Raw genomic sequence first — 25,459 nt, 5'->3', positions numbered from 1 at the left:
ATATTATGATGAAATGATATTCATCTTCTAAATCATTAGAGTTACACACAGTACAATAACGTTGGGCTCTATCTGTTCTATTTCGGCCATATCGGCCGGTTTCTATATGCAGTTTATGAGATGACAATCTTAGCTTAGACAAAGACATTCTTAGTTTCTTTGGTAAATACTCTAGGTAAAGTTCAATTTCAAAATGTTCCTTAATTAGTTTATATGTGCATAAAGTACTACTATTGTTTATCCCTTCATACCATGATTGCTTAAACACATCGAGCACTCTATTTTTAAACATAATATGAAAGTTTTTCAAATTAACTGAGTTTGGATTTAACCACACATATGAGAAACCATACATATCTAACAAAGATTTTACCTTATTGGCCCAGTTGTTACGATAATCAAGGTTCCCTAACATATCATTATATAATTCTTTTGTGATAATGTTGTCGGTAGAAATAGTTTTACACCAAAATTTTATAATCCTAGCATATCTATTGACGTATAGAGGGTATCTACCTATTTCACCGTAAACGGCCATGTTGCATGAACTCGTTTTAACACCTAGAATATATTTACAATATTTAAGATGAATTCGCTCGATCTCTTTCGATTTTGAAAATCCCCATATCTCAGACCCATAATTCAACGTGGCCCCAACAAAGGCGTCAAACAATTGACAAAGGACGCTAGGCTTAAAATTGTAATGCTTTGTATTATTCATAAGTACATAAAGAGCCTTAATACCTTTCCCGGCTATGGATTCTTGGTTTAAAACAAAGGACCCGTTGTAGTTAAAAACTGTTCCAAGGTAATTAAAATCATCAACTGTTTCAAGATATTTATTGTCATATGTCCATTTTTCATTTTCACGTAGATTGCCCCTTTTCCGAAATACCATTATCTTTGTCTTTTCTATGTTAAATTCTAGTCCCCATTTCAAACAATAAACATGCAACAAATTCAAGCTATTTTGTAATTCATCAACAGTATTGCCAAAAATTACCATATCGTCGGCAAATAACATTAGTATAACAGTGATATCATCTAAGGTAAGTCCGCTTACGGGATTATCTTCTAAAAATAGCTCAAGATCATCGACGAAAAGTGCAAATAAAATGAGGGACATTATTTCCCCTTGTTTAAGGCCGACAGCACAATCAAAGTAATCAGACAACGAGCTACATTTTTTACACATGATTTCACATTCGCATACATATTCCTGACTATTCTAAGCATTTTCCCATCAACTCCTGCTCTAAAAAGCTTTAGCCAAAGGCTATGTAAACTGACACTATCAAAAGCACGTTTCATGTCAATAAAAGAGCAGTACAATCTTTTCTTATCATGTAGCAGTTTTTGTACAATTGCATTTAATATAAAAATTGCATCTGTAGTAGACCGACCCCTACGAAATCCAAATTGAGAATCGCTCAGTATATTATAATTTTCTGCCCAGTCAGTTACTCTTTTATTTAATATTCCGGTAAAAACCTTTGCAAAACAGCTTACTAATGTAATCCCACGGTAATTACTTGGGTTGCTTGAGTCGTTCTTTTTGTATACAGGAACAATAATACCTTTAGACCACTCCAATGGAAAGTGACTATAAATACCTCGGTATATACTTTAGTAGAACTGGTTCTTTTCAAAAATGCAAATTACATATTGCAAATCAGGCTACAAGAGCAATGTACAGTTTATTACGAAACGCAAATCGCCTTTCTTTACCTATAGACTTACAAATTGAAATTTTTGATAAAACTGTGAAACCAATACTTCTTTATGGAGCTGAAATTTGGGGCTATGGAAAAAACGATGTTTTAGAGAGAGTTCAACTTCGATTCCTTAAGTATATTTTAAAGCTAAAAATATCTACTCCAAATAATATGGTCTATGGTGAAACCGGGGTAATGCCGCTTTCGGTTGATATTGAAGATATAATGATTGCCTTCTGGACAAAATTATTAACAAATACTGATAACAATATTACGAAACTCTCGTCTTTGATATATAAGATCTACCATCTTAAATGTTTTTTAAGTAAATGTGGTTTAATTAATATATGGGAAGGCCAAAACTTTGTGAATCAAAAGTGGTTGAAGGCAACGGTTAAGCAAAAGTTAAAAGATCTCTTTATTAATGAATGGTTTAGTGCTACCGAAACATCCAATAAAGCAACGTTTTACAGAATATTTAAAAAAAAAATCAGCATTGAGCCATACATTTTAGATCAACCGACTAAAAACTTACATTTTATAGTTAAATTCAGAACAAGAAACCATAGACTCCCAATTGAAACTGGTAGCTGGAACAGAACGCCTCTAAATGAAAGAGTGTGTACACATTGCGATAAATTAGGCGATGAATTTCATTATCTTTTAGAATGTAGAATTTTTGATGAAGAACGAAATAAATATTTGAAACCCTACTTTTATAGACACGCGAATATTTTTAAACTAGAGAAACTTATAACTACCCGGAATAACACGCAGATGTTTAACTTAAAATGTTTGTTAAAGCAATTTTATTGAAATCATTATAGTTGTAGGACATGCCTGTTGACATATACAGAATTTGAGCCATTTTGTTTCTAATTGCTACGATACTTTATTGACTCTCCATTTATTTATTTATCCACTAATGTATGTGACAATAACCAGATTGATTACACTGGTAATTTACTATATATATCATAATCATTGTCAAACGTTTGTAATATTAGAAAACAAACCTTTAAATGTACCCATTTCACTCGTTTGCCTTTGTGACATTTATCATTTGATATTACCTCATTTATCCATGATTGTATTGGAATGAGTGAAATAAAGGAAACTTGACTTGACCCGAATTAAGAATAGCATTAAATAAATCAACTAGGTGTGACGACAGAATATCGAATGCCTCGATAAAATACTCATTTAATAATTGGTCATTACCAAATGCTTTACCCCTCTGGAGTGATTTAACTACTTGTTTTATTTCTTCAGAAGTAATAGGATTATCTTGTTCCTCGAACCTACAATTAATATTTTCAAAATCATAGTTATTGCTAAAAAAGCTTGCTTTATTGTTTTCAGCTGAAGGTATATCATTTTGCAATGATGAAAAGTAATTGTAGAAATCATCCATTGAAACATTGTTATTTGAATTAGGTTTATTTTTTTTTAAATAGTTTCCAAAATTCACGTGGCTTAGAATGCCTCAACCTTTCAATTTCCTTAATTTTACTGTTTTCGTAGACTCTTCGTTTACGCTTAACTAAGCGCTTGTAGGCTATCTTATATGCAATCATAATTGATCTGTTATTATCATTCTTATCACAATTATAGACATATAAGGCATTTTTGAACAACAATTTGGCCTCTCGGCACGCTTGGTCGAACCACTCGGACTTTTTAAAATGACTATTTCGTGGACGATTTGAGTTATCAACACGGCTATTTTTAGCAGCTGGTCGCATTGGTCTGATGGTAACTATCACACTTTTATTGGGGGTAATTTTGAATGTGTGAATGACCCAAGAATGTATGTGTATTGACTTAGTCGTTTTGGACTGAAATTATAAAAAAATGAGAACATTTCGGACCAATTTTTTTACACTTTTTGAAGCTGAAATCAGTCTGGGTTGGTCAAAATCGGTCCAGACTGGCAAATTGCCGGTTTTTAGAAGCCCTGTTCCAAAGTAAAAAAAATATAAACGAGACGTGATGTGTTCCTTCTCTTTCCTTAACTCACTGAACTCATTTCTTTTATTATATCAATTTTCACATTAGAGTTAAGGTTGGCATAACATAATTTTAAAAGTGCAATTTTTAGTTACTTCATACTCTAGCCGTCCTCAATATTTTATTTAACTAAAAACATGAGCTTTTTTACTGCCATCGCATCTTCCTCTACACCGTTAACAAATTGCATAAATAGTGTACACATATAACAAATTAAGACATAATGTTTATATATAATATCATTTTGTTACATATAAAGCATATAAGTTTGCCAAATTAGTTTAACAAACATCGGGGCCATAAGTTATGAACTGGAAATTATGCGACCGGATGAGACCAGATTTTACGCAGAGAGACCGGAAAATAGTATCGCCCCATACCAATTTGTATCATTTGATGATATACAAGTTTGATTATATCTTGGGACAACATCTCTATTAGGATATTACAAAGCTCAATTTATTAATTATGATACTGATTTACAAGTAACAGCAAGACAGACCTAATGAACATTTGGAGATATCCTAAGTTCAGAAGTATTTTGTAACAATTTAAGATGCTTTGTTTGTTACTAGTTCATTGTTAGGTTTTCTTCTGCCTAGCTTGTCCCTGTAGTTTAATGTAATAAAATCAGTATATAAAAAACATATAAATAGCTTAAATGCTTAAATGTTCACATGAAAAAAACTTACATTAAGGAAAAACAGTCATTGGGCATTGCAAACTGTGTTTTGTAAGGAACAGAAATATATAGTATGTATGTACATGGGTGTTGTGAAGCACTGGGCAGGATGAAGAATTATTGTAGCAAAAGCAACATTGCTTCAAATGAATAACATTGCAGGTAATGTTCAAGTTTATCTAACTGAATCAGTTCTTTGCTTAAGTTCTTTAATAATTTACACAAAGGGATTTTGATTTAGAAATATTACAAGAAGCCCGACTTTATTTTAGTTATTAGCTTTAACTTATTATGACAGGCACTATATTGTGTTCTTTATGAAATACAAACTGTTTCATATGTCTAGATCTTTAGTGTAAGGTTACTGTATACTATTATATGGTTGCTGTGTTACAAATAACAGAGATAATTAGCTTTATTAAAAATACCATTTTTTCATATTTATAAGCACATTTTTTGATAAACAACTTTTAATTGTTTGGCTGCTACCTCAATTTCTTTCAATTACGCATGAATATAATATGTCCATCACCTAAGACCCTAAGACTAGTCCCTCCCCTATTACATTAGGGGTATAAGCATTTAGTCACTGCTTGGCTGCACAGTCTGAATCACATATTTTTTGACACCAAAGAAAATGCAGAGATTTAAAGCAAGAGTGTGAGTGTATGAACCACTCAGGGAGACACAGGGAGAATTTTCCTTTTAATAACATTATACACAGTTCATAAGAAATGAACTCCTGCTTTTGTGTCATATGACCTGTACTATAGTAGTGTTTATTTCATTAAGGCACCAGGATTTGTTGTTTCTTCTCTTTCGGGTATTTATTTTTGCATGTTTTTCAAACTTAATTGTTTTTGTCAATAGTCGAGTTGTTAAAATATAGGTCTTTTACACATATGATTTTCAGACATTGTCAAACTGAAGTCATTCAAAGTTTTTGTTAAATCTGAAGAACAAATGAATACTTTTAGGTTAGAAGTCACTAAACAATTTATAAGTCATATGACACCAAAGTAAACATTTACCTGGAAATGGTTCAGTTGTTGTATTTTTTGCTGTTGTTGTTAACAATAAATAAAAAGAAAATTATAATGGATAATTCCACTAGCCATAAAACAAACCATCTTAAAAACTAATCATAACTTACCACTCATTCAGACATCGCTAAAACCGTTGGTCCGACGGTCCTGACCGGTAAATTTTGACTCAGTCAGTGTGATGGGGTCGGTCCGTCTGACCAACAGTTTTCACAGCCAGATGTAAAAAAAGAAAAGGTTTATTCTTTATCAATTATCAAACACCGCTTAAAAGTAAGAATAATTTATTTTGTTTAACAGAAAATCACGTTTTATCAATGATATTGTCAAATAACCATTTGATTACGAATCTGATGTCGTTTTCTGGTAGTGTAGATGTCGGAATGCGTACCGCACTAAGTCAAACACCATGCAGCATTTGCCTCCCTTTGCAATAAATTACCAAATAATGTTTACTATGTGTATATATCGCACGATGATTTTTGAAACGCTAAAATGATAAAAACTTTCTTCATGAACATTGGAATGTTTTAAATGATAGTTCCAAATGTTCCAAACAATAATCTTATCCTTTGGATCATGTTAAATTTGATTACGAAACCAGACCGGTACGGTGTGAAAAATACAAATTGCCAACAGATCGACCAATTAGAATTTTTATTACGATTAAGTGCGAGTGTCGAAAAATGGCTACCTTAAAACTTTATTCCGTGGCAAAACCTGGCCAAAAAAGAAAAAAACGAAGCACATGAAAGCAGAAAGAAAAAAAACAACAAGATTATATAATTTGTGTTCAAGTTTAACTGGTTAATATCTTACAGTAATTCTCAATTAAGAAGGTGCAATTAGTGTCGCCGGCGGTTTTTGGTTCGATGAATCAGATTCCAGAATCATAAATGTATGCATGTAATGTGCTTAATGTTGGTTAAGAATGTGTGCAAAGAAAACTATTTGAAGCTTTATAATTAGTGAAAATAATAATTTCATATGTGCTTAATGGACATATTCGTTACTGTGGCCTGAGCAAAAGGCTAAACGTTCTAACATATTAACTTCATACTATTAAAACACATAAGGAAATAAAGTGTTTATTCTCATATTATACATTGACAAAACCACTGTGCTTGGTTCAATTACGTCAGTGTGCCAAGACGGAAGTCATATGCTGCCCTCTGAATGTAGAAAAAACAATGTCGCTGAATTTACTGACATGTTCGTTACTATAAATTTATAAGTTTAAATAATCTTGGAAGTCTATTACAGATTTACACTTTTCACATATTTCACTTAATCAAACATCTTTCAAATCATATGCAGCATATCAGTTATATAGAGAAAAAAGTGTTTGTTACTTGTTGTTTTACACAATGTTGACTGAAGAATTCCATATCAAACTGACATGAAGTTTTACATACTTATCAAAGTTAACATGGCGAAACTTTCAATTCTCTCAAAACTTTATGGCATACAATCGTTTAAAATGTTCTTGACTGAAATATTCGTTACTTAAATAGAAATAAATGGGTGTAGGATTTTAATACGATCCTAACGATTCAGTATCACGTCATACTTTCGTCATTCGAGCGGGAAATATGACCGACGATTCTGTGTCGTAAACAAGTGTTTTACTCGAGATTGTTTGCTGGTGCAAAGGTGACTAAGGTTAATTTATTATATATATATCTATGGGCATTTGCTACTTGCAAGTGATCATAAACATTTGTTATTTTAATGGTTATGGAAATCTTCATTTGTACCACTTTTAAATATACCATGGAAGTGCATGTACGAGAATATAGGTAAAAGCAAGACTTAGTGTTTATAGTGTAACATTTAAAATATTTTGCTGTTGCTTACTTTGCTAATCAAATATATAGTGAACTATGCTTATATAATATATTTATGTTTTCTTTTCCTTAACCTTTTTGAGATGATTTTAGATATAAAAAAGGTAATGATACCTGCCATATATAAAGAAAATATCAGCAGTTGGCAGATGCTATTCAAACAAGAGCTGTCGTCAGACAGCGCGCTCGACAACGCCACTTAGAAGTGAATACAATGATGATGTAATATGTGCCTGCCAAAAGCAATAAAAAAATCAAATTAAAAATTGAACAAGAATTGCGATGTGACAAAACCGGGTTTTAATGCTTGGCAGAAGAGATTCAGTTTCAACTGCTTTCTTCTATTTTTTGTAACAGTGACCTTGATACTTCGGGTCCCAAACACAATCCCATGGAAGTCCTCCATAAAGTCTTCCTACATAACTTATTAAGTTTGGTCACAGTATGTCAACCATAAATAAAGTTATTCTGTACCAAACAGCAAACTACTTTTAGTAACAGTAACCTTGACCCTAGGGGGCCAAAAGGTAATCCAATGAAAGCTCTGAATAAACTTGTCCTATATACAAAGTTTGGTCACACTATGTTAACCCTTACTTGAGTTATTCAGTACAAACCATATTTCTATTTTTAGCAAAAGTGACCTTGACCTAGACCATAACTCTCGGCGCCCAAAACACAATCTCAGGAAAGGTCTCTATAAACTCTTCCTATATACCAAGTTTGGTCACAATTTGCAAACCCTTACTTAAGTTATTCAATACCAACCCTTTTTCTATTAATAGTATCTTTGACCTTGACCTTGATCCAAGGGGCCTCAAACGCATTCCCATAAACGGTCTCCATAAACTCTTCGTAAATACCAAGTTTGGTCTCTTTATGTCAAACCTAGCTAAAATTATTCAATACATAAGGTGACTTTGACGCTGCCCTCCCACCAGCCCGCCTGAACAATGACGCAACTCATTCAAATAACTTGTTTTCCCTTTATGGAAATGTGGTTAAGAATGTAAATATATGCCTGTCAAAAGAAATTAAAAGATCAAGGGCCATAATTTGTATTTAGGGTTAAAATGGAGTTATGTGACCCTATTGTAAGATGGTCGTCATTAATTGTGTGAAGTATAAATTGCATTGAATGAAGGGTATAGAAGTTTTTTCATTAAAATCCCAACTTGCCCTAAAACTTTAACCTGCCCTAAAACTTTAACCTTAGTTCCTAAGTCAATCAGGCGCCTTTACTCGTATTAAGGATAATATGGAGTTATGTAACCTCATTGTGTGATGGTCCGTAACAACTGTGTGAAGTATTAAGTCTATTGAATGAAGGGTATAGAAGTTATCAATGAATATCCCAACCTGTCCTAAAACTTTAACCTAAGTTCCATAGTCAATCAGGGGCCATAATTTGCATAAAGGATAATATGGAGTTATCTCACCTTATTATGTGATGGCCCTGAACAACTGTATGAAATATTAAGTGAATTGAACAAGGCAGTCCAAAGGATGGCTATATCCCCCGCCATCGTTTTTAGTATATTTTGTTTTTCTCGCAACCTGACTTCACCGTTGAATCTGACCAAAATTGTACACAACCACTGGTCAAGAGTGGGAATATAGGAAATATTTTCGATACAGTGATACATATATATTGTGGTGACGTCATGACATTGTTTTACTGCTTTTGAAGAGAAAACACATTCTATAAATATATTATCACATTTGTGTCCATTTTTTTTAAATATTAAGCTTGTTGCACATAATGATAATGCTTGGTAGTCTCAGTGCGCTAAGTATTAATCTGTGCAACTTGTTGAACACTTTCAATTAACATTTATATCTATTTACCCTCTATTAAGCATTGACATAATATGGACCCAAAACATAATGATGCATTACTGGCACAAAATGCAATTGGTTCGAGTTCTTGGATCAATTCAGTTATTGTTGCTATAAGTACATGAAATGTATAAGGTCAATAATCCAGTAAGAATTGACATACCTACACTGCTAAATGCAAATAGCCCGAACACAAGCATGTAAACTCTGACCTTTAAATGTCATATGTGACCTTGACCATTGAGATATGGACCCGGGTCAAGGTCACGGCACATTGCCTCAATAAGGACAACATTTGTGCCAAGTAATATGGTAATCCATCAATGCATAAGAAAGTTATAGCGCGGACACGAGCATGTGTACTCTGACCTTTAAATATCTCGTGTGACCTTGACCTTTGAGGTATGGACCAGGGTCAAGGTCACTGCACATCGTCTCAATGAGGACAACATTTGTACCAAGTAATATGGTAATCCATCAATGCATAAGTAAGTTATAGGGCGGACACGAGCATGTGTAATCTGACCTTTAAATGTCACATGTGACCATGACCTTAGAGTAAGTGACAGCCCGGACACAAAATGTTACAGCCAGATGGACGGACAAACGGACGGACAGAATGACAGACAGACGAAGTGCATTCATATAATCCCCTCCCCACTCCGTGGCGGGGGATTAATGAAGGGTATTGAAGTTATAAGTGAAAATCCAAACTTGCCCTAAAAATTTTACCCGATGCCAACGCTGGGGCGAGTAGTAAAGCCCTCATTATTCTTCGAATAGTCGAGCTAAAAACGCATATGCTACATTCCTTCTTATATTGATAGATCGTTTGTTCATTAACCCTCTTAAGTCAAGTTATTTTTTTTATCTGATGTCATAGAACGATAATTTTTTTAATAACTGTACAGTACAACGGCATGGTTTCGGGTTGTAGCAATGGCTACTTATTCTTTTAAAGATGAGTAATGGAAACTTTCAATGTCGGTAACAAGCATTTAAAAAAATATTTTCTTTTCAGACATAATGGGGAAGTCCCGAACCGAAATTCAGAAGGCCTATAGTCAAAGGTTGAACAAAACCTGCTAAGATAAACCAAAAGAATTGAGACGATTTGAAATCATACAGACAGAAAAAGAAGGCACTGGAACAAGCTTGACTAATACAGATGAACTTTCCTGCAATTGCTCGTGGGTCTTGAGTTAGAATCCAAAACAAGCTGAATAAATTCTAACAAAAGGTGAAATCCTTGGAACAGAAATATGAGAACCTTCAAAAGAAGTAAAGAAACAGATTGAGAACAATACAGAGATCTAAAAAGGTTTATGAAAATCAACTCATTCTAAGATCAAAGACAAACACGCAAGTAAGACATCTTGGGTTGAATCAAACTCAATCCAAGGCAATTAGAACACAACTGTTGTTTAGCAATGTCCTTTTTAAAGAAGTGGAGATTGCGAGAGAGCAGGCACAGACACACCGTAGACATACACAACATATTCTTATTGGGCCAAAAAAATGTTTGTTAAGGGTAACCTTCCCAAAATTTCTGGGTAGGGTAGGTAGGGATTTTTTTTAATTCTTTTTATTTTATTTTTTTCAAAATCTGTCGTAAGTTCAGAGTGTTTTCTTGCACATGGCAGTCTTCCTACATTACTGTCATTGCCTGACTTTGTTTTATCATATTAACAATAATTCTGATTAAAATCTGCATTTATCCGCCCTTCGTAACTCTCTATTCGCTAACAAATATTTTTTTGCTCAGAAACGGAAAAAAATAGTTAGGGTCGGCACATTTTTATAGGTAGGGTCGGGTTACCCGGAATGGACATATTTTTATTTAGGCTTTGGGGCGAAGATTCTGAAAAAGTACAGATTTGTGAACATGGGGAGAAAACAAACCAGATTATGCAGAAACAAATTAGGACGTGTTTCAACTAAATGCATAGCAATCGAACGGCTAAGACGACAAAGAGAAATTTATAAGGACAAAGAGGTCATTTCTTTTATGGAAAGAGACGACAATAGTTGAATGATGCCTGGGAAGAAAGATTTTAAAAAGACTGATAATGAGAAGAAACAATCACGAGTCCTGACGGATTACATGTCAAATGTGCACCAACAGGGTCAAGCGGAAAACCCAACGACCAAATTGTTGAATGCCTCATTCTGTCGAATTCGACCAAAGAACATATTGCTAGCTTCCTTTACTAGCAGATCAACATGTCTGTGTACTCCACATACGAATATGTCTCTCACAGCGGCCAGAAATGAGAATGTTAAAGTATTAGTGAATGCAGAAAAAATGCTTGACACTAAGGAAAGCTTCATGAATGATATACATGATACAGTAAAAAATGAAGAACAAGTTGTATATCAGTGGAAATGCATTGCAGTTGAAGAAAAGGAAAAGAAAAAAATGGTTATGTGGCTAGTGGAACAAAAGATGACAAAGAAGAACTTTGTAGCTCATAAAGAAGTTCAAACAGAAGACTTTGAGGCCCATGTAAAACGAGTACAATACGAGGAAATCAGACGTTTAAGAGACAACCTGCCTGAGATCAATTTAATTGTGCAAATGGATTATGCTGAAAATTACAGCTGCAAAACACTGAATGAGATCCAATCAGCATACTGGAACATGACAAATATACCACTGCACCCATTTGTCGTCTATTATCAACCATCTGGATCAACTGACCTAAAACGCAAGAGTTTTATCATTGTGTCTGATAAACTTGCTCATTCCTTCAATACTGTATTGACGTTCATCGAGTATATCCTAAGGGAAGTAAGACTTATCTGACTAGGTGTGTCAAATATTCACTACAGGACAAATTGTCCTACTTCCCAGTTCATGAACAAGTACATCTCTCTAGAAGTTGCAAACCACAAAGCTGCGATGCAAAATGGAATTATTTTGAGTCCGGCCATGAGAAAGGACCTTGTGAGGGCCACAGAGGAGTAACTAAGAGAATGGCAGACGATGCTAATAACACTGGAAAAGCAACGATCCAAAATCACCAGGACTTTTATGCATGGACACAGTCAGAGATATGTAATTTGCAGAACATAAAGTTTCTTTCCATTGCAAAGGAAGAATGTGAGGCGAAGGCTGTTCAACTGAACCAGAAGAGAGACATAAAAGCAATAAGTGGGACAATGAGAATTCATGCAATAACAGTTCGGAATAATTCTGAAGTATCTGTTCGTGATACGAGTTGTTATTGTATTGTTTGCATGTCAGAGGAGTTAACATGCGGATCATGGAGAATAAAATTCATAGAGAAAGTGAAAACAAAAGTCACTAGTGAAACTGAAACTATTGAAAGTGTTGCATAGGTGGACTTGGAGAAAACACAGCTGATAACTCAACAAATGGACCGGATATAGTACCCTTTGAAATAGATGGTTATGTAGCTGCAAAGTATGGTACAAATTGGTACGTAGGTTAAATAATAGACATGGATGAAGAAGATATTGAAGTAGAAATATCTTTTCTGGAATGGAAAAAAAAGGTTTGTTTCAGTGGCCAAGTCGTTATGACACTATATGGATAAAATAATCAGATATCATTAAGTCATTAAATGAACCAGTTCCAACAGGAAAGACAAAGAGGCTATCCAAACCTTTCGATTAAGAAAAAAATAGATGTTGAACAACTTTTCAATGAACTGAGTGGAAAGTAAAACTTAACATGTGTAACGGAAATGTTCATTACGATGATGTGACTATGTGTTTTGAAATCATTTATAGTAGTTGAGTTTAACAGTTTGCCTATATTAACAGTTACCGACAAGTACATTGTTTGAGCAATACCCTCAGAAACACTGTATAGAGTGTTGGTTGGCATAAATTACATATTGCGTATAACAATGAAAATGGTAACAGACATTTCAATGTATAGTTGGTACCAGATTTTGTCATATATGACATATTTGATTTAAATATCAGTTAATTTATATTAATGTTGTTTTTTGTGGTAGGAATCAGCTGTTTTAATGTGTCCTCTCATGTTTGATTGATTTGATATATGTATGAAATAGGGACTGTTATAGAAGCATTTATATTGGATGTTCGAATTTGATAAAGCAATTCAAAAACATCGTATTAAAGCTTTGTGAACTTACCATATGTTTTTAAATATGTTGTATTCCTGTTGCATTATTGTTGTTTAATTGTTTTCTGCAATGTTCAAATTACACATTTTACGAAATGTTCCTTACTGTTTAAAAACTTCATTAACCAAACTTTGAACCATTGGTTTCACAGTAACATGCCAACCACTCATTTATGTTATATTTGTATTTTTTACTCAGGAATATAGTGAGCTATATAGAGTTCAAGTTTAGAACATTTAACATTCAGATAATTAAAATCTTATAACATTTTACAAAATAAACGGCGTTGTATTTAGCTGCAAGTTTGAGGCATTTAATTATTGTAAATAATGTGTTATTTCACTTACATGTTATGTCAAACAGACGTTCAATGCATTATCTGCTTAAAAACTATGTTTTAGCTTATATTTAACTGTAGCAAATGAACTTTAAACATATTTTAAAAAAAAGAAAGTGTCCTGTAACGAACATTCTATAATCAAATATTGATTATCATGGTCACTATTTTCATATCCTTATATTGACACAATGTCGTCTTGATGTGGTTATCATTATTTTCTTACTGACAATATTTTTAGGTTCATAGTTATAAATTCTTGATATTAAAAAATATAAAAACATATTTGAAATCCGTTTTTTTTACACCACTGGTTTGCACCAGCTTATTGAGAATTACTGATAATATGTTTTAAATTTCTTGTATTAATAAAATGTAATTTTAGCAACAAAGGCTTTGAAAAAGCAAGTTTTCAAACAAAAACCGGCAAATTTTCTTTCGGACCTACAACATATCAGAGGCTGTCCGTCCGTATGACCGAGACTTTTTCTGAACACTTGCTATATATCTGCTCATTAGAAAAGATTTTTAATACAGCAAACTTAATTAATATACATGTACTAGAATCCGGAATACATCAAAAATAATAATAAGCAATAGTCTTGCCATGTAACTGTTGCATAAACCGTGTGTGTTGTGTATACCACGTGATAAATTGCGTCATAAATGCTACGTCGGAAGGCAATATTTTGATTTGAAAAATACTTTAAACAAAGATAACTTCTCTTTTTCTTTACCATTTTAAATGAAACAAAGCGCAGTCTACGCAGCTTACGGAGCCTTTCCTTCGGTCTTTTACCAGAGTATGATTGAGAGTTTAGTTTCTTTAAACACTTCGACAAACCTTTTCACAATACGGCCGTCTGACGGAGCACTGTCAAAATATTGTTTTGGAAACAGGTTTGTTGAAGTGTTTGAGGAAACTAATGACTTTATCATTTTTTGGTAATACACCAAACGAGGGGCTTTTTAAGCGGCATAGACTGCCCTTGGTTTCATTTAAAAAGGATTTGTAAAAGAAAAGTTATCTTTGATTTAAGTCTTTATTTTAAGCAAAATGTTGCCTTCCGACGTAGCATATATGACGTAATTTATCACGTGGTATACACACACACTGATAAAGGCAAACATTTTAATGTTGTCTCCAAATATAGAAAAGTATAACAACAATAAACCAGTAATGATTTGTACCAAATAGTTGATATCTTAGCCTCATGATTCATGGCAAGAAGATTCTGAAGCTATTTCCAGTGGAAACAGTAACAATAAGATGTGATTAAGACAGCCTTAGTTTGGAACACTGATGACTGGCATAATTCCACGCAAGGTGCAAACACCATACAATGTTTGGTGCATAGTATATAAATATGCCTTATATATAATATCAGTACTTTTGAACAATTCAAAGAGGGCTGTGGGGGACCAATCAACCTCAAGATATTGTCTGAAATTCCACAAAGGACATTTTATGCAACTTACTAAATACAGATCTAAGCTGTTGATTTTCAATTGGAGTTCAGTAAAGAGCATTTTTATGTTGAAACAATACAACAACATGACCATTATTTAATTTTACCATGAAATTGTTTCGCAACAACAACATGACCGTTATTTGCTACAACTTCGTTATTATTTCGCAACAACATCGACAATGTTTGATAAGAATCATGATATTACTAAACGAAAACCAAAGATTTTTAATTTCTTATCATAAACACAATTAAGGGATTACACACTTGGTTGTAAAAGGTTGTTTTATTATAAATTAGTACTCAAACCGATATACAAAAACTTGACGAAATATTGTTAGTAAACACATGAATAGACAAAGTAAATTTTAAGACTGCTATTCCATGTCTCCAGGATAGCAAATTCTGGATGTCTTTGTCTCTATCATAAAAGTGCTACGCTGCATTTCAATGTCATTTCTATAATTCCCTTCAAGAAAACAAAGTAAACAGTCTGATGTCTTTATGAAGACAGAACAATTCCATGTTTTCATGAAAACAAAGGGAACAATTCCATGTCTTCATGAAAACAGAGGGAACAAGTGCATGTCTTCATGTAAACAGAGGGAACAAGTCCATAATCCATGGAGTATCTCCATGAACAGAGGGAACTTTTTCATATATTCATGAAAACGGAGGGAACAAGTCCATGTCTAATGAAAACAAAACAAACAAATTGATGTTTTCAAGAAAGGGGACGGAACAATTCAATTTCTTCATGAAAATAGATGCAATAATTCCAGAACTTGCTTAAAAAAGTTGAGGCAACATAGCCTGGGATATTTTTTGCAATTTAGAGAAGGCTAAAATTATGAAGATTTTAATGCTCACATGAATGGCTAATTTTTTTATTCGGCCTGGTTGAATTACTCCTTTTATAATTTCAGGAAGACTGACATATTTGGATGCCTGAATGCTAATGATTGTGATTGTTGGACACATGGAATAGCTGCCTAACAGATGGTTATACTAAATATACTTATTGCAATTCTGCTTACACATTTTATATGCATATATATAAGGTATCATAAAATACACAACCTGATTTTTACATTTATATTTTACCAGTCTCAATCTGGAGTTTTTCCTTGACCATTTACCAAAGTCTGTTCTGTTAATAGAAATTATAGTCAAACATTTTCACAGATTTATTAAAGTTACAAATGTCAGGCTTACTGCCCAAAATTGAAAAGCCTCTCATATTCAAATCATGTAACATTTGTTTCTAAATTATAATAAATCCTTGGAGCCATGTTTTGAAATAAGACATGAATATAAGAAAAGAACCCAAGGATTAGTAAAAAATTATCTAATTTTCAATATTCTGAAAGATGTCATATGTTTTTTGATGTTGTTTTAGTGAAAGGGAGTGAATAGTGTTTAGTAAGTTCATACCATTCATACCATTCAGGAATGGTTCCTGAGGAGTTTGGCTCAAACTGTCCTTCAGGTTCAGAAAAAGAACTGTTTTCTATGAGCAATGTTGATAATGATGACATCCACAACAATAGCTAATCATCGTACATATATCTGTTTTATGTGTAACTAAAGATATAAGTGTATGAGGCAAAACATTCCCAGTTACACCCTAGTTTTCATATGTATCCCTTCTGATTGTTCAATATTGTTTGCTGACTGTTCTTTCCCTCCTGTTTGATTCTCCTCAACATCCTTCTTTTTGAAACAGCATAAGTTTAGCTTTTTAGCAACGATTGTGATGATAACAATGGCCAGAAAAGCTCCTCCAGCAATGACACCTATTGCCCAATCAGGCAAACCATGATCCGTGATAGGCGTTTTAGGTGTGGTAGATGTGGTTGTACCATTAGTCATGCTAGTAGTGGGATGTGTTGTGTTAGTAGTGCTTGTAGTAGATGTAGTAGTAGATGGAACTGAAATGACAATATATATATATATATATATCTACTACAGATATTAAGGTGCCCATTATATTAATCTAGGCATTATGGGGACCGCTGGATTAAGGCGACAAAAATTGGTCTCCTTAATATTTTCAGTCCAGATTTGTTGTATCAAATGTCAATAAAAATGTCCATTGACATTAAGTTGATAAGATTGAATGTTTATTTACGAGATCATATCATTGTTTTAAATCTTATTCTCTTTTAATATTAAAAAAAAAATATTCTTAAACTTTTGTGTGAGTATATTTGTGTATACATACATCCATAAAAATAGCTATTAAGGCGACCAGGGAAAAAAATCGTAATTTTGGTAAAAAATAGCTATATACAAAGCATTTTTTTTATTTGTTTTACTTTATTTAAAGCCTATTGTACACTATCCCGAAGTTTCATTCCATAAAAAACAGGAACAAGAAATTCGATAAATCGTGTACCATCAGCATCCAAATTTTCCAGTATACAAAAATTAACTTTCCGGAATATAACGGAAATTTTCGGGTATCTCCGTGGTCCGTTAAGTTATGCAGTATGGCGTACATCTCTTACGGAAAGAGAATGATAACTTGGTAAGTGTTTAAAATACATATTCAACGTTTTTTCGTTTATTTTTATGACTTTTGGACAGTAGTATAAATCCTCCACCCTTTGGATGAAAAGCAAATGAGTTATCCGGATTTTGTCTATCCGAAACTAAATCACTAGAATCAACATCTAGTATAATTTTGCCTTGTATTTTGGAGAAACTCGATTGATTTCTAGCAAACTTGGTTTACCACTACATCGTCGCTTATTATTATTTGGTATGTTCCAATCTAAAAAGGGATTTGCTCCCTTAACATCTCAGATTTTAATAAATAAAAGACGAAAGGATACAAATGCCTTACATTTTGTTTGTCAATGTCATGTCATTAGTCATTCTCATCACCTTTGAATAGCAGAACAGAACGAACACTATCACCCATTTGTATTGTGTTTTTTTTGCATGTGTCTTAAATTCTCATATTTGATAATAAATGCAACAATAAAACATTTCCCTTACCTGCCACAGTTATGCACCAGTCAATTGTAACCATGGCCCCCAGGTCTTGTTTATACCGGGAATAGCAGGGGAAATGGGCCATGTTTTTATCTTCCAGGTGGACCGGCAGTGCTGAGTGAATGCGGTGTTATTGTTTTTGTGCCGTAAACGGGGAATGGGCCTAACCTAGGATGTCCCCAGGGGCATTTGAAGGGGATCTGGTCATTTCGTAACCTTTCTATTTCGTAATCGCTGAATCTTGGTATTTCGTAACCATTCTGTTAGTCAATTCGTAACCGTCAAGAAATCAATTGGTCATATGGTAACCACCATTTAACAAGGTGATAAATAGTACACTAAGCACCTCGTTAAGTGTATTGTTCGAACCTGGATGTATATGGCACAGCAACCAAGACACCAATTGGGAGACATTACTCAAATTCTCGCTAATAACAAGCCAATAATTTACGTTACTCAATAGTAATTAGATATAAATATATCATGGTAAATTAGAAAATAATTGTTATACTACCTAAATATGTTAATTATTTTCTTACATTTTGCTTACTTATAAACAATAATTTAAGACTGATCGCGATGTATTTTTGAGTAAAATTACGTTTACATAAATGATTAAGGGTCATTCTTGACCTATTTCATTGACTAAATTTGTTTGAATTGTTTAAAACGAACAAAATTTTGTTCTGTTCTTTTCTCAATTGATCCATATTCCATTTTGCATACGTTATATCCGAAACCGACAAAAAACAGCCTAAAATTATTAATTTCCAATAACAAGATACAAAATTAAACATATCGGCACATTTTTAATACAATAAGCATATAAAAAGCGCATGCTCTCATTTGGTAAACTCACTACATTTTACAATACTTCTATGCAATTAAAAAAAAATAAAGTCTAAAGTTATATGGTCTATATATTTAAAAATATTGCCTTAAGGTCACAATTCCTTTCAATGGTAAAACATCTATGAATTAAAAAAATATTACATTTAATACTCAGCCTACTTATAATATTTCCTTCGCAACATAAAAAATAGCTAGTTTGAATGTTTCTATAAATTGTCATAGTTTCAGAGTTTATTGGCAAATCGCACTACACTATTAGGAATAAAGAAGGAATACAACTATTAGATTTAACTTCAAATTTTTATGTTTTATACTTACAGTAAACTTATTTTGTAAACTCAAATGGTATGAAATTAATTCCTTATATAGGAGTCAACGGTTACGATATGACCATTCAAAGTCGTAACGGTTAAGAATTGACTAATACAATGGTTACGAAATGACCAACAATGAGCAGTTACGAAATGGAAAGGTTACGAAATGACCATAATTCATTTGACGGGGCTTTTACCAGCAGTTTTTCTGTGCAGAGCAGGAATTTTACCTGGGATTGGCTGGGCTGAAAGTCAAAGTCCCCGCTATTAGCAGGACCTTGGGGGCCCATGCTGCAATTGACTGTTGCATTATTTGGATTTGTTTACTAACTTTACGACACGCCCTTCTACAGTATTTTATAGTCGAGTATAGTAATATTTTTTTACAGAAATTGGATAACTTAAAAAGTAAAGTAAACTGTACTGAGCTTTTGAACAAACCTACATACTTATAAATCAAAATTGATATTTTAGGGTCTACACTGAATAAACCCAAAATGTTAGTTTTGATTTGCTAAATTCGAACAGTATTTATTCTATCCACACAAAATTTACAGGATCATCAGATAACAAATTTTCTAAAATTTTTGTTTGCCAAATAGGGAAGACAGGTTTAAGTGGGGTTAAAAGGTTGCTATCTGTGACCAAAAAAATACTGTTCAAAATTGTGAGTATTCATTTATCTTTCGTTCAGTAAAGAGCATGTAATGGCATAGTGGTTGGATCAGATAATCTGACAGCAGTGCTGTACGTCAGGAGTTCAAATATTGTTGTGAGTTCAATGTACGAAAAGAATACCTTTGGAATACACTACCGGGTATTATCTATAAATGGCAGAGCAAATTGCCCATATTGTAGTAATGTCTTAGATCCAGCTTGGATAACTTGGACACAGTAAGCGGTTCACACCCAGGAAAATTCTCAGATAAAACAGCGCCTATAAACTTGAACATTACATTTTTCATTGAGACAATTAAAGAAAAAACATTATTGCTGATCTTCTGAAAACAAATCCTCTAACATTCAAATATTTAATTTGTTGGATGAACTAAGGTTTATATTGATAAGAGATTGCTTCAGTTGGATTTAAACTAATCACCAACAAAAATATATGCATTTAAATCACACAATGTAAACAACTGCGCCACATATCTTATCTGTATGTTTTGGGTTTTTAAAATTTAGCAGTTAAATATAGATTAGCATACTGGTAGGTCTGGTTGATCTGTTGCTTTAGTTGCTAAGTAAACATAATGTCAGTGATTTCATCACTATTTCTATTAAAATATCAGTTTTCTTCTTCAGGGCTTCTCACATTTGCACCATTTTTTTACCATTTGAATCATAAAAAGATAACAAACACAAGAACTTAACACTTTGTGAATATTTAAGGAATGTAAGGGGTCAGATTTCAGATTGCTCATTATTGCTGGAACACTAAATACTTTATTTGATTGTGTACACTGCACTTTCTTGTTAAGCATTAATCCAAATCATTTGGGTAAATTTTGGCAGAAAAACTGCTTTTGGATTTATACTGGTCATCAAAACCGGCACTGACAAAACATAAGACGTGTTTAATTAATGTGCGGGAAAGAGGTTTAAAGGTGTCGGCCCACAACGAAAGGCTTGCGGGTTGCAGTACCCCTTTAAGTAGTTCTTGAAAAAAATGATTCTCTGAGGTAGCATTTGATTATGTGTACATTGTATTCTTGTATGTATTTTCAAGTTAACACATGATTTATATAAGGTTTGTATAATTTTAGTTTTATTTAAGTTTTAAAATTTTGATTTTTTTTTAAAATTTGCCTGCCCCTGTCTGAACACTTAAATTCTTGGTCTTTGGACTATTGTCTGCAACTTCAAAACACACTTTTTGGAACAGGACACATTTTCCTGATATTTTATCCAGTTTGACTGCAATATAAGTTGTATTTATCAATAATTTAAGTAAAAAATGACATTTATATTTCCATAATTACCTGGTAGTTATTTGTTAATTTGTTTTAATTCATGGATAGGTTTATTGCGAGTGTCATGGAAAGCTGGAACTTTTCAGTACACAACATGCAAACTGAGAATGAACTGTGTGTGCCGGCTTTGTGAACAAAAACGCAAGGCAGCTATGGTAAGTTGCGTCAAGATATCCTTGGACCCCCCCCCCCTGGACACGCAATACAATTCGTGTTTCGCTGATCTGTTGGCTGGGATCAGATCATCCATTTAGGGATTTAGATATGTTACCCCAGCCACCAGGCTGAATGTTTAACCGACACCAGACACTCTGCCATGAATGTGAGAGAGTTTAAAGCTATTTCTTATTTTCCTGTGTAAGTATATTGATGTTTGATTAAATTTACGCCGTCGTGTTACTGAGTAACAATTTGAAATTGGGCCAAAATCATCAAGCTAGAGCTTTGCATAATCTTTTTCAAACTTCTGGGAGATTTCTGCCCTTGAAAGTATTTGCTCGCAGCCCGCCTCAAAGTTACACTTCGTTCAGTATTTAAAGCTTTCGGATACACTTTTTTGTCAATTTGAGATCTTAATGACGCTACATTGTACTTCTAAGTAAATAGATGCTCAAAGTAACAAGATGCTCTGGGTGTTCACTGGGTGACAAAGGCTACCCAGTATTGGTTGTTTCTTTTTTCTGAAAAGATGTTTCTAGTGAATTGCCAAGTTGCAGTGGTTTTGACGCCACAGAACCAGCACAGCTCCATGACAGATATATATGTTTTCGTCATTGATGTCAGTACTGCTGTATTGGTGGCCTCACAATTTCTGTGTGGAAATGTCATCTGATACACTCATAACGGCGTATTTCTAGCATAGCTTTCATAAGTGCATGGCCATTCTCTGTCATTTTCAGATACACTGTGTTGTGTGTGGATAAGAAATGCAGAGTGGTACCACCAATCACCTAAGCCACCATTCCCCTAACAGACAAAAGGCTCATGGGGACAGTTCCTGCAGTTTACAGCAAATTGTAGCCCTACAAACTTCAGGTAAGTGATAAATCTGGGCTTCAAGATATCTCTGTACTCACTTTAAGTTTATACTTCATTTGAACAAAACTTACAATTTCAGCATCAAAATCCAGGTTTAGATCCCAGACCGAACCTTGTCTCCTTTATTAAACTTCATTTCAGATAATCTATAAGCCACATACATGTTCACTACTTATGGCGGATAAGAACTTTCGCAAATTGATTATAAATGCGTTTTCCCAGATATACACCCTCCTCTTGCAGATACTGCCAAGCTTGGGTGCACTGGGCCGGTTATCCAGCCGTGTGGAATCAACATCTCCAGCTGAACTTGGGCCGGGAATTATATAAGAATCCTTAGCAGCATGGTGAGCTTTTGTGTATTTATTTGTAGGCTCGTATACCCGTCCAGACTTCTGCGTTTAAGCTTTCCTTTCGTCATTTTTTTAAATAAGGTATCTCAATTCTTTCAATGAAATCACAACTTTGGAGGCTAGATTTAAATTAAGGAACCATTATGTGTAGAAAGCCTTTTGGGTGATTTAAAATCAAATTAGTAAACAGGATTCTCATGGTTCATGGTTTATAATTGGCCTTGTGGACCTTTCATTCTTTACTTCGGTAAGAGCCGCTTAGGTATGTAGGAAGGGGGAGGGGGGGGGGGTACAGATGTGATAGTAAACAGTGTTTAATAAGGTATATTTGTTTTTATTTTATCACCATTTTGAAGGTAATGATTATGTTATCAGGGATAAGTAACAAGTTTAACATAAACACTGTAACATGTTCTTTATTTCAAATAAAGCTATAAATTATCTCTGGAGAATTTAGTCTGATCTCCATTTCTCAGAAAATGTAGCTGTCTAAGTGCCTATTCCATCAATGAGTATCACTGTCTTTAAATTGCTGTTGTGGTACAGTTTAAATGGCAAAAGTTTTATGGCCCTGCTTGTTTGCAACTCCTCATTCATTTTTGTACAGCGAGAAAAGTAAGGGAACTCTAGAGATTTACTAGAAATATGGATTGTTTTTACTAGAATTATGAATTGTTTTTCTTGAGTTACACAGTACATAAGGAGGAATTAGTGTGTACACAACTCCTCATTTTATTCCTGTTTATTATTTATATATGTAACATAGATGTGTACAAGACCTATGGTACTGTAGAAACATGACATAAAAGAGCTCACTTTGATTAATTTCCTCAAAAAAAGATATCTTTACTGTTAAAGTAAGAACTTTTACTGCATAGTAAGTAATGTCTTCTGCTCATCTTTATGACATCATTACATGGAATGATGTCAACTTCCCAAGACACATTTCCACATGGCGCAGCTCATTTATATATATTGCTGATGGATTGTTTAGAATGGGACAGTTTTAATTGGACATAATGTTTTAATCGCCATTTTACAGAGTGCCAGCCAGTCATTGCTGTTCTTTGCATTGCTGAGGAGGACAGTCCTGCCAACATAATAGTTTGTTCAATAACAGGTAAAAACTGGTCTCACTTTACATTTTCAACCACTGTTCGATCGTAACAATTATCAAAGAACCGGCTAGTCTCAATCATGAAGCCGCTCTAATTAGAGTCAATGAACGATATAGATCTGGATACAAGCGTCTAGATGATCGAGACTAAATTGGCAACATGAGAACATTTATTTCCTTTCCTGATTCTTGAAAATTACATGAACAAATGACAATTCTACTACCATTTAAAGCTTGATTAATTTTCGGACAAATGTGTTTGTTTTAATTTGCCTTCCGCTTAAAGTAAACGTATATATACTGGGCAAGAAGTGCTGAATTTCATCGTGAATCACAGTGATTATCCAAAGTTTGAATTTGGTTCGGACATGTTTGACGGGAATTCAAAGACGTTTTTTGTCAGCCGTCTTATATCACAGGTTTCCATGCATTTTGCATACATTGGTTCATTCCAAGAAAAAAATTATAACCTTTTTCAAAACGTTCAATCTGTGAGAGTGCAGCTATAATGGTTCGACCTTTACCCCTGACCTTTATGAAGGTCTATAATAGTCAATATATTATGAGGCAAGACCAAGCCGTGGTTCGTAGCAATTGTCCGATTAGTGTGCGGTGTTGACTAACAAAGACTAGTGCTTTCGAGTTTTTACTGTTTATACGATTCACATATATTACAATGGCTCCAGTTCATTACAGTTGAATCTGATGATTCTACACACTGAAATATAACATAAACAGTATTAAGTAATATGCAACATCACATTTAGTTATAATAAATAAAATGTTAAAGAATAGATTTATCTCATACAATATCGTTAAGTGCATAGTGGCCCGTTTTAACAAACAACTATTGAGATAAATGACATTCAATAGAAAGGTAAAACACATGACACATGACAACAACAACAAAACATACATGACATCTGCAGCTACATACAGTACACTTACAAGTTTATGGAACTGAGTGTTCTCACTGGCAACCTCTGTATCTCTCAACTCACATCCGTGATAACTATGAAACTGGTTACTTCTGTAAACAAGTGTGCAAACAGTGAAACACAAGCAAAGGGTTACTTAAAAAGAGCTGCTATCTTGAAATACTGATAAATAAACAGAATTTACCAAACCATCCAAAAATACAAAATACACAACCAATACAACATATTGCAATTGAAAGAATAACTCCCTACAATTCATTTAATACATACCAAACATAGAAATGCTCTATGGAAATGACTCTAGATCTCAGTTAAAACCAAAGAAATAAAATGCGCCAAAACCCTGCAGATTGCTATTCTCACAACATCAAATATCAATCAAGGGAAGCAGACAACACAAAATATGAGAAATGCAGCAGACAACACTTTTAAAGAATTTTGAAATGTTCACAGGGCTACATACACCCCGGCCCTAAGAAATGACGTCTCGTCATTCTTCTACAGAACATGTATACAACTCGGAACTACTACTTCAAACAACACTCCACTCATTACTAGTCTGTAAATACTGTACTGTAAATAAAGTATTACTACTCCTAAAACTCATAGTAACTACCAGTAACTGTATGACCACGTAATCATACAAGTATATTTCAACAATTTCAATAACTTTATGTATTTCTTATAACACAAATTTCAAAATTTCAATTCAATTACTTACTGCTTTCTCCCCCCACTTCAAAAAAAGCGTCCGCGCTTGACTCGGTTAAATCAAACTTTATAACAGTTTATTTGGTTCCATTATAATCAA

General features: G+C 33.6%; 2 long non-coding RNA genes across 2 annotated transcripts; one reads left to right on the top strand and one right to left on the bottom strand.

Moving 5' to 3' along the window:
• Positions 1–21,788: 21,788 nt before the first annotated feature.
• On the top strand, positions 21,789–23,714 carry LOC128235125 (uncharacterized). The gene is made up of 3 exons (XR_008261131.1): positions 21,789–22,237; positions 22,484–22,587; positions 23,636–23,714. It is a non-coding gene; the product is annotated as an uncharacterized LOC128235125 (long non-coding RNA).
• Positions 23,701–25,258, bottom strand: LOC128235132 (uncharacterized). The gene is made up of 3 exons (XR_008261138.1): positions 24,919–25,258; positions 24,659–24,740; positions 23,701–24,428 (listed from the first exon to the last, which is right to left on the bottom strand). It is a non-coding gene; the product is annotated as an uncharacterized LOC128235132 (long non-coding RNA).
• Between the last annotated feature and the right edge of the window lie 201 nt (positions 25,259–25,459).

The sequence above is a fragment of the Mya arenaria genome, chromosome 5 (genome assembly GCF_026914265.1).
Source record: "Mya arenaria isolate MELC-2E11 chromosome 5, ASM2691426v1".
Lineage (NCBI taxonomy): Eukaryota > Metazoa > Mollusca > Bivalvia > Myida > Myidae > Mya > Mya arenaria.
The sequence above is the reverse complement of the archived record's forward strand: the minus strand, read 5'-3'. Positions and strand labels throughout refer to the sequence as shown.